Below are 15827 nucleotides of genomic sequence, written 5' to 3'. Positions count from 1 at the left end.
TTTTTAAACCCATAATAATTAATTTGGATCAAGATTTGGGAGTTCACCAAAGCTCAGCCATGGCCGAGAGCCTTCCTCTTTCTATCTCTATATTCTCCAAGTTGAAAATGATGAAAATGGGTTCATTAGTCATCAAACTTGGTTTAAATATGTTGCCTACAAGTTGGACACGTGTCCCACTCATGGCTTGAGCCAATCAAATTTGGCCATGCCATGGGTGGGGTCCACACGGCCCACTAATGCCCAATTAGTGAATTTTTTAATCTTAATCCCCACTTAATAATCTAATCATGGTTAATTAATCCCTAATCTCCACTAATATTTCCATACCAATTAAAATTTATAAGCAACTCGTGTATTAATAAAAATCGGAGGTTAAAAGTCTCTATCTCATATCCCAAAATAGTCTTGTCCTTAAACTTATCGCGATTAGCTTAAAATATCCCAATGTACAAAAATACGGGATATAACATAACCCATTGCCTATTTTGGTGAAAATCTTAAGGGTGCTACGTTGAATTACTCCACCTATGATCTTGAATTGTATGCTTTGATTAGAGCTTTGGGTAATCGGGTAACACAACCTCTTGTGGCCTAAAGAGTTTGTGATTAGGACCGACCATGAGTCCTTAAAACATCTTAAGGCCCAAGGAAAGTTGAACAAAATACATGCTAAATGGGTTGAATTCCTTGAAACCTTCCCTTATGTAATCCAATACAAAAGGAAAGGAGAATGTAGTGGCGGATGCCCCTATCAAGGAAACATGTTTTGATTAATACCTTGTCTTCCAAATTGATGGGTTTTGAAAGCTTGAAGACATTGTATCCCCGAGGACCCCGTCTTTGCCAAAATCTTTCTAGATTGCGAAGAGTGGGAAAGGGAGAGGTGGATTAGGGATAGGTCTTCTACTCCCTATTCTAGGTTTGATGGTTTCTTGATAAAAAACAATCGTTTGTGTGTGCCCATGAGCTCTTGGCGGGAATTATTTGTGAGAGAGGCACAAAATAGGGGATTGATGGGATATTTTGGGATTGATAAGACTTTGGGAATTCTTGAGAAGCAATTTTATTGGCCTCATATGCGGAGGGACGTGGCTAAGATTTGTGGGCCAAAATGCATTGAGTGTCATGGCGCCAAGTCTAGACTCCTTCCCCATGGTTTGTATACCTCTCTTCCCACCCCTCAACAACCTTGGGTTGATATTTCGATGGATTTTGTGTTGGGTTTGCCTAGAACCAAAAGGGGTAAAGATAGCATCTTTGTTGTGGTTTATCAATTTTTTAAAATGGCTCATTTCATTGCTTGTCATAAAGTTGATGATGCTCCTCATGTTGCATTTTTGTTTGTTGAACATGTGGTAAAGTTACATGGTATTCCCAAAACCATTGTGAGCGATAGGGATCCCAAATTCCTTAGCCACTTTTGGAAAGAATTGTGGGGATGACTTGGTACTAAATTGTTGTTTTCTACCTCTTGTCACCCACAACCGAGGAAACCAAAGTTGTCAATAGACCTTGGGTTCTATGCTTAGGGCCATGGTTAAAGGGAAACTAGCATCTTGGGAAGAACAATTGCCTTTGGTTGAATTTGCTTACAATAGAGTCATTCGTAGCACTATTGGCATGTCACCTTTTAGTGGTTTATGGTTTTAACCCCCCCTCCCTTTAGTTCTAACCTCTTTATCTCAAGATATTGTGTTGATTTTAGATGGCAACAAACAAGGCGAGGCCATGAAGAAGTTGCATGAGAAGGTGAGGCTTCACCTTGAGATAAAGAATCAAGAAATAGCCAAGAAGCAAACAAGGGTCGCAAACGAGTTGTGCTTGAACCGGGTGATTGGGTTTGGGTGCATTTTCGAAAAAAGAGGTTTCCCAACAAAAGAAAGACCAAGTTGATGCCTAGAGGAGATAGTCCATTTGAAGTACTTGAACAACTCAATGACAATGCATACAAAATTGATCTTCCACCCGAATGCCAAGTTCATAACACATTCAATGTGTGTGACCTCTCTCCTATGGTGGTGCAAGATGATGACCCCTTAAATTTGAGGAAAAATTCTCTTCAAGAAAGGGAGAATGATACAATTCGAGTGGCATCAAGACCTTTTACAAGGAGCCAAGCGTGGGAACTTCAAGCTATGCAAGCATTGTTCATGAGGTGGGACGTACTTGAATACATTCTAGAACTTTCCCGGGGATTTCAAGTGTTCATGATAGCATGGGAGGATGGTTTGGAGAAGAGGGTTGAAGATGGTCATGCTTGCAATGTGGCTATTATTTGAAGATTTGCAATTTCAAGTTCTTTTCCCAAAAGAAGACACAAACAAGGCCCTTACTTCATTAAGGGTAAAATGTAATAATGTAGTTGTCTTCTTGAGCTTTAGTATAAATAGTAGTTTCTTTCATTTGGAAGACTTAGACTATTTTGATTATTGACATTTTGAGATTGTAAACACTTTGAGTGTGAGAGCTCGTGTAAGCCTTGGATTGAATTCTTGTTGAGAGGATTAGTTATTAGGGATTCCAAATCCCTCTTGGTCATCCTAAGAATTTGGTGTTCCTTTGATTCTAATTTAGAGGTCTTAGTTTTCTATAACTTGGGTGGCTAAATTGAGTCTTATGTTGTGTCAAATTATCTATCTCTTAATTTTCTTGCATTTCTTGTTGTTTTCGTTCTTAATCTTGCATCATGATATATGATATGGAGAAAGTTGTATTAACAAAGGAGATGCTGCCCAATTTTCTCTAGCTTTAGTCAAGTATGCTAAGCTATCGATTATCTAATGTTAGTATAAACTCTAATGAAGGTAGAAACGTGAGCATTGAAGGAGAACATTCAAGTGATAGAATAGCTAAATGAAAAGGTATGTAAGGCTAACCCTTCTTTCAATAAAGCATGGTTCCTTGGCTCTATGTATCTATCCTTTATTGAGTCTATAATGTCCTCCAAATGATTCTATCTTTAAAGCTCATGATTCTCGTTATGTTTACGATTCTACTAAATTCCTTATATGATGGGTGATAATTTTTTGGATAGATGTAATAAACGACGATAGTAATGATGTCGAAGATGCTTATGAGCTCTTATGTATATGTGTCTATGTATGACTATTATGTAACACGAGCTTATATGGCCGGGCATGATATGTATTGCGCGCGCACCAAAAACTTTGCGGAATTAAAGATACGGATGACAGGGGGATTGGTAGGGCCAAGTATGTATAATCAAGGCCTTGCCATGGCCGGGTATATGAAACACCGAACCTTCATGGTCGGGTATGCTAAGAAATATGAATATGGATATAAATATGGATACGAATACGGATACGGATACGGATATGGATGTATGTATATGTACATGTGTATGTACACAACTACGCATTAGAAATGGAAGGTCCCTATGAAAGGCAAGTAAGTGTTTATGACGATGGTTCTACTACCTCCCATCTTATGCTATTTCTTATGTTGTCTCTTATACTTCTATAATGATGTTGAATATGCTTTACATACTCGGTACATTCTTCGTAAGAGTCCTTTTGTTTGTGGACGGCTTTGCATACCCGCGGGTGGACGGGGAGAGCCCTCCTCTGCTTGATTCATAGACTCCATTCGGGGACTACGTAGAGGAGCTCCATTTCATTTGGAGCTACAGCTTTTGTTATCTATTCTTTTGTGTACATACTTATGGGCATGGCGGGGTCCTGTCCCGCCTATATGATGTGACACTCTTCTTAGAAACTCGTAGACATGTGTATATGGTTAGATGCCTTGTAGCCTTGTCGGCGTATGCTTTGTATATTATTTTGTTAGCCTCGTCAGCTTATGTACATTGATATGGGCCTAGTTGTTGATGGTGATATAAATGTATTGTTGCCCAATGAAATTAGTATGAATGATGGATAGAAAGTACGATTAAGCTATGTGGCTCACTTAGATAAAAATGTGAATGTACGATAAGAGGTGCCCAGGTGGGTTAGCACCGGGTACCCGTCATGGGCCTCCGGTTGGGTCGTGACAATCATCACTGGGGTCAAATACAAAAGTATCACCCACACTAATTTGCCCACATTCCCCATGCAAGCCCAACATGAAATCAAGTAATAACACTAGCAAATTATCACATGAATGGAAAGAAGTGTTACTACTATACTCAACATACGAAGAAGTTACCTTCATGGCTTTAGAAAGCCCAAGAATAAGCATGAGCCAAAAATACATACCGTCCTTGAAGGAAGTACAAGACATGAATTCATACCCCAGTATAGTCCAATGAGGTCCCTTCCATTGGTCTTCATCTTCAAGGCTCCTCTTTTGACAAAGCTTCATAAACAAGTTAGTCAAATAATCAAGTTCATCAAGAGAGAGAGTTTTATCATTATGCTCATTCAACCTATGCCAAGCTAAGAGTAGCATCTCCTTACCTCTCAGGTTAGAAGATCTAGCATAGTCCTTCCAAGAAGTGTGGTCTTGTTAATGTAAGTCACTCCCCTTCTTTAAAGAGCACTCTTCACTTTCGGAAGCCATTCTAAAATTTGACGTTGGTCCATCAAGTGGGTCACAAACCCTCAAGAAGGACTTTTCGTCATCGGGAATGGTGTCAATAACTTCAACCACCCCATGCTTTTCTTCAAAACCGAGCCCATCGTCATCCCATAGTGGGTTACTGAATACCTTGTAATCTCCAAAGGACACTACATTTGCAACATTACCAAACTTCCCACTAGGTACATCACTATTCACATGATCAATTACATCAATATCATCACTAAATTGAGGGTCATTAAACACATCACAAGGTTCCTCAAATAGTTGATTTTCATAGCAAACAAATTGATCAATACAAGTATCCACACTAGTTGGACGCAAATCGATCTTCCAAGAAGAATCAACTCGGTCATCGCTAGGATCAACTAGTGGGTAAGCTATCATTTCACATGACAATGTACTAACATACAAATCATAGGAATCAACACTAGGTGGACACAACTGGAACTCAAAAGAAGAGTCAAGATAGTCATCAATAGGATCAACTAGTGTTGGATCACCCGTATCAAACACACTGTCAATCGTCACAATTGCAGTAAGCTCATCACAAGGCAAAGACTCATTAAGCTCAATTAAGGACAAGCTATCATTTACACTCACTTCGAATACATGATCAATCACATCATTTGTGGTGTTAAGATTAGCTATCTTACCTTGAAGTTCACATGAAGAATTTTCTTTACCTTGAGCTATCCATGGCAAGCTCACTTGAACAATGGTAGAGATGGTCTTGTCCTCCTTTCCTCCTTTCAAAGTACGGGAGTTCTTCACGTGAAGAATACTTTAGCAATTCGTTTCCTTGAGTACCAATAAAAGCTTCTTGGTGTTCATGCAAGCTCCTTTGACCAATGAAAGGAAGGGTTGTGACCGCCGTCCTTGCCTTCGAGCATGGGGTTCTCTCAAAAGAGGTACCCCTCAAAGATTCATTTCTTCTCACATGTGGCTTGGGATATTGGCTTCTCAATATCCTTTTCATGTACTCCCAAGTCTTGATTGGACTCTTCATTTGTCTCCCACAATATTTCATATACTCCCAATAATTGACAAGCCTTGAGTCAAAAGTTTGAACGGCTAAGTCCATCTTCCTTTCTTGTGAATAGTTGTAGCTAGCGAAGATTTCATCTATTATGAATTCCCATTTCGCATATTCTTCTCCACTAGCTTCCCAAGCCAAGGTAGGACACTTCACACGGGTATCTCGCACTTTTGCACTGGGACTCCTCCTAGAAAGTATGTATGGAAAGAGAAATTTGCCTTTCTTGTCCACTACATATCGATGCCAATCTTGTTCATGTGGGATTCCATGCTTTTGGAACCAAGGGACTCCTAGACATACGTGACAATTATCCATTGGAAGCACATCACACTAAACCTCCTCTTGGTACTCGCCAAGTGAAATGGATACCATCACCCTCCTATCAACCCAATATCTGCTCTCATCATAATAAGGATTTTGCCTAATCACACAAGGTAACCTTAACTCTTCACTCACACAAGGGGTGATGAAGTTGGTGTAACAATCATCATCAAACACAAGAATTCCCTCTTTACCACAAAGGTTTACCCTGGTCTCCATGAATCGCCTCTTTGGAACCACCTTCTTTTGCATAGGACGGCTCCAACTAGTACTCACATTCCCACTCATGCCTCTTTGCTTCGGATAGGAAGTACTACGAAGAAGCATATGCATACCCACTAGAAGTCCTTCCATAATCAACATTAGCACTTCCACTACCTCCATAGACATACCCTTCACGACTCCTATTTGTATAAGGATTTTCCCCATAAGACCCATAAGATACGTGTGAAAGAGAGTCATACCTCGAGTCGTCTTCATCTTTATGGTGTATAGCACAAGAATTTTCAGCTTCATTATCTTCACCATACGAATCATAACAAGGGTCGTCTTCATCCCCATCTTCCTCAAGAGACACATGAGTACCACTCTCTTTATATTCTCCTTCAAAATGGTAATTTTCTCCCCGAACTTCCTCATGATCACCATTTCCCATATAGCTCTCATATTCCCCTTCGTCACATTCTTGATAGCTCCCATAGTCCTCCCTTTCATAACTACAACCATCATCGTCATAACAATCATAATCGCCACCACATGAATCGGAATCCATGGAGAAGTACCTGCAAACACTACTACAAAAAAGGCCTTTGGTGGCATTTTTTTAGTGGAAATAAGGTAATAGCCAGTAATTAATTCTTTAAACCAAGCATTAGCGGCAAATACATATTAGCCAGGAAAAAATATATTTCGCCCGGCAATTAAAAGATACAGCCACTATAAGAGTTAGCCTTTAGTTTTTACTACAAATATAAAATATATTTCATTTCCTTCTCTTTGGTAAATTCCTATGAATACTCAAAACCCTCGTTAAAGCCCCATTGACGCCTAAATATGCCGCCCAACTACATCATCGATTTTTTTCCAGAAAAGTTCACAAAAAAAAACATTATCAAGGCCATGTCAATGTTTTTCTGGTTTTGAACGCTGCTTCCAAGCGTCACCGTCGGTTGATTCTCCATCGTCTTCTTCGCTTATGGACCCTTAGGTAATGAAGGGGAGAATACGGTACATTTGATACGGTTACGTTGGAAAAAGCTAAAATTGATAGCAAACCAAGTTTAGGCCTAAGGTGTGTTTTTTTTTCCCTTAGCTTTCTAACGATTTATTCTCCATATTTGTCTCAGCATTTTGGTGAAAGTGAAACTTGAACACTATTTGTGTATCGCTATATTGCCTGTCATCACAAATGATTCTGGCTCATTATTTCTACTGTATTACTTGCAATTGTTAGGAGGATAAATTTTAGAAGCATATTTGGTGTTTGATAAAATGTCACATATAAATATTGTCATTTATAAGGATTAATGGGTATGGTGTTTTACAACACGTGTTTCTACATTTCAGCATTATATCTGCACTTAAGCACGTAAATTAATGTAATTTGGAATAATATCGTATATGAGTATGTATTTTTCAATTATACGTTTTCTAACATGTAATTTTAAATTTTCACACAAGTTGGAGTATTGTATATGTTCTGCTAATGCTACCATCAAACTTAAAGAAAATGTCGTTCTTCGTTCTATATAGGTTTAGCATGGATAGGTTTCATGTTATCCTTTATGAGCTAAATGAGGCTGTTAAGTTATGATCTTATCATCATTAAAGTCTTTTATTGAAAAATAAAAGTATTATCACAAACAGAGAAATAAATGTTGAATGAAAATGTGTAATGAAAAATTATATCAGCAAATTTATCATCAGTCTAGTATTATTTAGGAATAGATTTGCAATGAGAACCAAGGAGTAGTAAGATCTGTAGCACAAACATAGATAGAGTGAACCTTTGGGAAACTGTGAAAGTTAAAACTGGAGAAAAAGAGAAGGTAGATAGGAAATTGATTGGATCTATGAAGGTGCAGAGAGTTTTTTGATATTTCTTTGTGTTGTACTTTTTGATGAATTTCTATATTCTCAATGAAAAAAAAAAAAGAATGTGATTTAGGAGTGTGTTTGAGAGAAAATCAATTAAGTGTGTGTGTGATCAGTGTGAGAGTTTATATTATCCTTAGCCAAAGGAAAAAATCATTAAGGATAAAATATAAATGATATCTTTTTTTATTTTGCTGCTAATTCTGATGCTACCAACACTTAATGTAGAAGGAAATAGCTCTTGAAATATTCATTTCAGAACATTTTGATAGGGGGAAGACTAGGCTAATCAGATTGGAGGGACTAGCTGGTGGCATGGATTCCTTTGAGGTGTAGTTGTGCTAGTACAAGGATTTTCTTTGTTAAATCCAGTTACACCTAGTTTTTCATTCTAAGTTTGCTGGTATCTTCACATTGAGATGGAGAACTAAAGGAAATGCAACACAAGAAGCTTGTTAAAGACTAGCCCACTACTAGATTATCCTCTAACATCTATCCTTAGTTAGATCAGTTAAGATGATATTGTTTTGATTTAAAGAGAAGTTAAGCATCACTGATTTAGTCGAGGAAAGTGTTTAAAAGCACATAGATGTTCCTGGGGTATTTTTTCATTTAAGAATTGATCAAGTTCACTGGGTTTGACTTCATTTAGCGAGCATCTTAAAATCAGTTAAGGATTTAACTCTCCTTTACTTATGCTTTAAATTCTTCTGTGAAGTTATCCACACCAGTTAGGTTATGGAATATAGTCCTTGGTTAAGTCTAAATAATTATGAGCATGAGTTCATAGATCTTGTCCTATATTAATTGGGTTTTAGCATTCTGAGTAGTAGTTTGAGATATGGTGCACTGGTCATATATAAAAGGCGTTGGAGGCCTTGGTTTTAGGCTCCGATCGTGATCACCCTTTTTATTCTGGTACTTGTGTCCTAGCACATAAGGATTATTTGTTCTTACTTCCAGTAATGTATATAATTATACGTCGAGGGACTGTCTAGACAACTATCTATGATGTTTTAGAAGAGCTATTTTAGGATTCGTGATTTTAATGATGGACCATCTAAATAGTTATCTATGATGTTTTAGAAGAGATACTTTAGGACTCGTGGTTTTAGTGATGGATTCTTGCTTAGTAGGAAGTTCAAGGTGACTTAAGTAGGGTACTTGGATTTTGATTTCGTATTCAACTTGCTTAACTTCAAAAGATCTAAATTAAAATTGACAGGGAATTGACCTATGATTCAAATAGGAAACCGATTTGGCAGTATAACTATGTTAACTATGTCCTGAATTTGGTCTGAAGAGGTTAGTATCGAGGAAGAAGAACAAGTAGATGGCCTTGTAGAAATTTTATGAGCTCTGTAAATATGTTTTTGCTTTACTTTCTGTTTATTCTAATTTTTGGAGGTGACCAACATACCCTTAATGCTGAGGAATACAATAGTACCAGTTTCAACAAAAATATATGTCCTGAATTTGAAGAATCATAAATTCCTATTCATGAGAAATGTTAAAGAGACAAGAGGTTTCTCACATGATATATACATGACTTTAGTGATGCCGCACTTTTTGCTTATTTATTTTCCTTGCAACCTCTGAAACATGTAAGAAGATTTTCTCAATGGTTTAAATGCAGGCAAATACCTTAAAATTTTCAAATATGATCATCAATATTATAAGTAACTCAATAGACTTGTTCTATGCTTAATGCCACTGAAAATCTACTCCTGGACGGGTCATTTGATGAGATACTGTCGACTTTGTATCTCTGGTTAATTAATCTGGTTAATTAATCTTTCACTTACAATCACTGATAATTTGTAAACGCTTCCATTTCGTGGATCATGGTAATGGTTTTGGTTGCATCATTTCAAGATGAGATTCGTCCCGGCTTGACTTTTCAATTTCTGATATATGAAACTAGGTTCGTAACTTCAGCATAAAATAACTCTTGGGGACATCCTTAATAATCTTGAGAACTATATTTTTAAAATTTTTGGACTTTTTAGTAGTTCAAGTTGGTCATTCCTCCTCATTATTTTATGTTCATCCTCAAGTATTCAGCTTGAACTTACCTATAATTTCATGTATATATTATCATAGTATTATTCTCTCTCTCTCTCGCTTTCTCTCTCCTCTCTCCATCATCCTCCTCCCACTCGCCAGACATTAAAATAGTCACCTTTCCCTGACTTGTCTATTTCATACTACTTTTTTGTTCCCCCTCTTCTCTCGCTCCCCGTTTCGTGTCATCGTGAGAATAATCTCTACAGTTGAACAGGTGAATGCGGAATCGACAAAGGAACAGGAGGGCAAGAAAGGAATGAAAGACTTCCGAACGTTGAACTTTTCTTTCTTTGTTGTAGTTACATTCTTCTTTTCTTCTCTAAGGAGGTAGACGGAGCGTCTAGGTTTTGGAACATCGGAACGTTAACCCTAGCTAGTTAAGATTCTTTTAATTGTCAGATTTAATTGAAGGCCATTACAGATGGGTGTTCTATTTATTATGTTTGTCCTTTAATTTACGTAGTATTTCAGATTGTTCATCTTTTTGGGACATATATTTAATTACGTAGTATTGACACAATTTTATTTTGTGGACTATTTCCAGGTCTTACAATCTAATGTTTGAAGATTTATATAAGATGGCCTTTGGAAGATTTCAATATGACGAAGATTTGCAGAAATTATTTGAAAACTATTATTTGTGTCTTTCTTTTTTTTGTTTTTTAAATTTATTTTTTATATAGGATTGGTTATATAATGACATTAGTTACAATTTTAAGTTTTTAAGTTGTTGTCTGTTCGACTTAATATTCTGGATTGGTCCTTTCAAGATTTCGTCAGTTCTAAAGAGATGATTATGTTTTTTATGAATTAATAGTGATATGTTTTTAGCATTTACCTTAGATTATTAAGGTAGAAGGCCCGTTATCCGTTAATTGGCTCTACCACTTTGTTATCCGATTCTCTTAACTTCTTTCGGAAGAACATTGTAGCCATTGTTGTTGTTGTTGTTATTATCATAGACATTAAAATAGTCACCTTTCCCTGACTTAGTTTGTCAGATTTAATTGAAGGCCATTACAGATGGGTGTTCTATTTATTATGTTTGTCCTTTAATTTACGTAGTATTTCAGATTGTTCATCTTTTTGGGACATATATTTAATTACGTAGTATTGACACAATTTTATTACTATTTCAGGTCTTACAATCTAATGTTTGAAGATTTAACCTTTGGAAGATTTCAATATGACGAAGATTTGCAGAAATTATTTGAAAACTATTATTTGTGTCTTTCTTTTTTTTTGTTTTTTAAATTTATTTTTTATTATAGGATTGGTTATATAATGACATTAGTTACAATTTAAGTTTTTAAGTTGTTACATTAATATTCTGGATTGGTCCTTTCTTTTTTCGTCAGTTCTAAAGAGATGTATTATGTTTTTTATGAATTAATAGTGATATGTTTTTTTAGCATTTACCTTAGTTGCCACCAAAAGGCTCTACCACTGGATTATTATTTGGAAGAACATTGTAGCCATTATCGGTGGCTAAACAATTGTTGTTGAATCTCGTAGCTTTTAGCTGCAATTCAATTGATTTTATGGACCATAAACTGGATGCTAAACGTGAAAAATTAACACATTTATCATAGCTAGGGGTGTACAAAGTAAACCGACAAACCGCACCGAGTCAAACCGAAAAAAACCCGACTAGTGGTTTGGTTTGACTTGGTTTGGTGTTGGAAAAAAAAACCGACCATAATTGGTTTGGTTTGGTTTTAACTAAAAAAAAGTCAAACGAGAACCAAACCAACCCGACATTACATGTATTCAATTTTTAAAATATTTTATACATAAAAATATTTATTTGTAAAGTAATTTATAAATATTTCTGAAATTTTTTCGTAATTTTTTAATCTATTATCATATTATTCAAGCTTGAACTTAGAATTTTGAATGTCAATAAGTTTTATATCCTATAGACGTTAGTAACTCAAATAAAGTCCAAACCAAAACCAACTCAACGCTAATCCTAACAAAAGAAATTCAATCTACCACTAGAAATGACAATAATGTTGGATATATATTCTTTAGTTTTGCATAATTGATTTAGAGAGTAAAAATACATAACTTAAGTTTTATTTTCTTTGTCATGTAATTAATACTTCTTTTAGCATGACTTAGTATTTTTAGATTATGGTCATTTTCTTTTATGGCTTGTTAATTAGCAATATTTATTTTAACCGATTATATTAGCTTTTATTGAATATTTTAATACAATGTCATTACTCTTCTCACATTTTGTGTTATTTTCTTAAGAAACACCTTAATTATATAATTATATCTTACTAGGACTAAAGAAATATTTGAAGTAAAATTTAATGTTTTGTATCAAGACTATTCCGAAAAAAAACCCGAAAAACCTAAGAAAATCGAAAACCCGAAAAAAACCGAACAACCCGAGAAAACCCGAGGTTGAAAAACCCGAATTTTATTGGTTTGGTTTGGTGTATAAATTTTAAAACCCGACGCAATTGGTTTGGTTTGGTGTTTAAAAAATCCGAACCAACCCGGTCCATGTACACCCCTAATCATAGCCATGGTAATTGCTATAAATTACTTTCCGTTAGAGAATGTAACTTTTTGTGGCAATTTAATTAAATTTACCGGCAAAAAAAAATGGACACTAAAAGGGCATAATTTGCCATTTTCGGATTGGATTTAGCTGCCATCATAATTGTCACTATACAATTGCTATTAAAGCTAGTATTTTTAGCGGCAATAAATCATATCTTTACCAAAGATTTCGTTAAGTGGCCGCTAAAGGCTTTAGCGACACCAACATCACCGGCCAAATGGTCGGTAAATGTTTTGGTGGCAATAATAATTGCCGCTAAACTTATTTTTTATTGCCGCTAAAGACCCTTTTTGTAGTAGTGAAAGAACACTTAGCAAACATGTTAGTAGTAAAGAAACCTCACCACACTCATGTTTACACTAGTTTGTGCTCGGCTAGCACCACTCAAATGAACTCACACACTCTTGCTTTTTACCACTCAAATGGATTGGCCGATGTTGATTCTCGATTGGATTCGGTTGCTTTCAAGGTGCACAATTGCTACTTGAGGTCGGAATGGATTCTTGTTAGACTCGAAGAAAGAGGACGACTCAATTCAAAATAAACGCACTTGAGCCAAGAAATTAACAATGACGTAAAAACGAGAAAAGCACGAAAAGAATTAGCACGAATGAAAATACAGACACAAGAACTAGTAAACACAAAGTAGGAATAACTACTAAATGGCTACTAGTTGAGAGACACAAGAAAATGGAAGGCAAAAATCGGGAAAATAACTAAAATTTCTGGCCCAGGTAGGCGATAACTTGAAAACACGACCGTGAAGCCCCAATTGATCCAAGGTATCAATTTGAAATAATGAATTTTTTTAAATTTCTGTACTTTTTTTTTTTTTTTTTGGCTCCCTACCAAGGATTGGGGGACACAAAACCAATAAGCAGTCCCAAGATTTTTTTTTTTTTGAAATTGAAAAGAATTAAGAAAGAATCACCTGAACGAGATTGTTGAAATTGGAGTTTCACGAACTCCAACCACTTTCAAGACCAACAAATGGCTTTCACGAGCTCAAGATATTCTTTTACGACCCACCTCTCTTGGACTTTCACGGAACGTGAAAGATAATACGGCTCGTATAAGTGGTCGTGTAACAAGACTAACTCACGACAGAATGTTGGTTTTTGGGACCAAGTTTCATGAGTGATTCCGGTTGACTTTAACGGACCGTATAATGGTTCACGGTCCGTGGAACCCGTCCGTATCTTAGGACCAAAATTGGGCAGAAACTGGTCCAAACACCTTGTGTTTCGCGGCCAACTTTTATGGTCCATATAATATTAGATGGTCCATATAATAGCACCTGGAACTGAATGCTACTGCCTTTCTTTGGCTTGTGATTTGTGCACAATTTTCTTGGATTTGTTGACCTATTGGGACCTAATCAACCTATGATTTACCCCTTTAGAGTAGAAAACACCTTTTCACAATTTTGGAAAAATTCCTTTGGATCAAAACCACCTTTTGGTCACCTTCTTCCTTATGAAGATTTGAGTATCTTCAAGAACACCAAGAACATTCAAATTTTCAACTACTTCAATTCCATCTCCAATTGACCCCAAATTTCGGATCTAGCCTCCCCTCCACCTAGAGAACAAAGCCCACTCCAAATTGAGTCCAATTGAACACCTAAAATTGAAGACCCACTTGCTTGTTCTTCAAGTTCTTCAAACCTTCAAAATCCAAAAAAATGGTAGACCCTTCAAACTAGCTCCAAATTAACTCAAATTTCGGATTTAAACTCCTTTTCACCTAAACAACAAAGCCCAATACCAATCAAAGCTCAATTTTACCAAAGACAACTAAATCTACTTGAGTTCTTCAAGCTTGGATGAAGCTTCAATGGTGAAAACTTCAAAACCCAACCAAATAACTTCAAACTTTGGATTTAGAGGTTTTCGATAGCAACAAACTCAAATTCAACCTCAAATCCACCAAAATAACAACACAAGAACAACTTTTGATTTTTTTTTTAATAAAGTAACAAACCCTAGGCTAGATTTGATAGAACAAATCTAATCCAAGTTCTGATACCAATTGATACAATAATGGATACGCGGAAACGAAAAATTAAGAAGATAAACAAAAGGAAAAGAAAAGATAGATAATTTGACACAACTTAAGATTCAATTTAGCAACCAAAATTATATAAAACTAAGACCTCTAAATTATCATCGAAAGAAACACCAAATTCTTAAGTTGACCTCAAGGGAATCGAATTCCCACGCAACCAACCTCTCAACAACACAAGAATCAACAAGAGCCTACCAAAGGCCTCTCACAAGTTTCTCTCTCTAGAGATAACCCTAAAACACTCAAAATATTCATAATTCATCAAAAACTCTCTAATGAAAATGAAAGACAAGCTATATATACAAGCTAAGTAAAGAAGACTATTAGACAATTACAATGCTACCCTTAATGAAGTAAGGGCCTTGTTTGGCTAGTCTTCTTAGTGTAGTCTTCAATTCAAGGATTGGTCTTCAATGGCCAAACACGCCCCTCCTTGCATAGATGGCCCTCTAATCAAACTTGCATGTATGGCCTTCTTGCAAGCATAACCCTCCTTGCACAAAGCAGCCACTTGCACAAATAACCCTTTTCGCAAATAGCCATGTTCCGGCCTTGAATCACCCAAGCTTGCAATTGTAGCCACTTTAAGAGGCAAGCCTTGGGCTTTGGGCTCTTGACTTCTTCTCCCATGCTACCTCCCATAACTTGAAGGCCCTCAAATGACTCCATTTAAATGCTGCCAATGCTTCATCCTCCATGAATCCGCTTTCAACACAAATCCTTGGAGAAGTTTGAGTAGTTGAGTCATTGGTTCCATTTAGGATCATATCAATGCTTGTCTTAAGCTTTCAAATTAAATCACTTTAGAGTCTGCCGAAAATCGGGCAGCATCTCCCCTGTTTATATCCCTAGCCTGAAATCACAATACCAACAACCAACATCAACAACAACAATACTAGCATCAATAACATCATCCTCAGTACCAACATATTCCATAAAATATGCCACACGGTATTTATCTAATTTCTCCACCAACAAATTCGTTATACGATTATTTAATAGTTCTATCTCCCTAAATCAATATCAATAAGGAGAGATCCTTACCTTATTCCCACTAGAACTGCAATATGTTCAATATTCACCTTGATTTCAAGCCAAGATTCCCCACAATACGATACT

General features: G+C 36.3%; 1 long non-coding RNA gene across 1 annotated transcript; it reads left to right on the top strand.

Annotated features, from left to right (window-relative positions):
- The first annotated feature begins 6766 nt into the window (after positions 1-6766).
- Positions 6767-11603, top strand: LOC132042355 (uncharacterized). The gene is made up of 2 exons (XR_009411443.1): positions 6767-7193; positions 11203-11603. It is a non-coding gene; the product is annotated as an uncharacterized LOC132042355 (long non-coding RNA).
- Positions 11604-15827: the final 4224 nt, after the last annotated feature.

This window comes from Lycium ferocissimum, unplaced genomic scaffold (genome assembly GCF_029784015.1).
Source record: "Lycium ferocissimum isolate CSIRO_LF1 unplaced genomic scaffold, AGI_CSIRO_Lferr_CH_V1 ctg14759, whole genome shotgun sequence".
NCBI classification, from domain to species: Eukaryota; Viridiplantae; Streptophyta; class Magnoliopsida; order Solanales; family Solanaceae; genus Lycium; species Lycium ferocissimum.
This window is presented reverse-complemented; position numbering and strand designations above follow the sequence as displayed.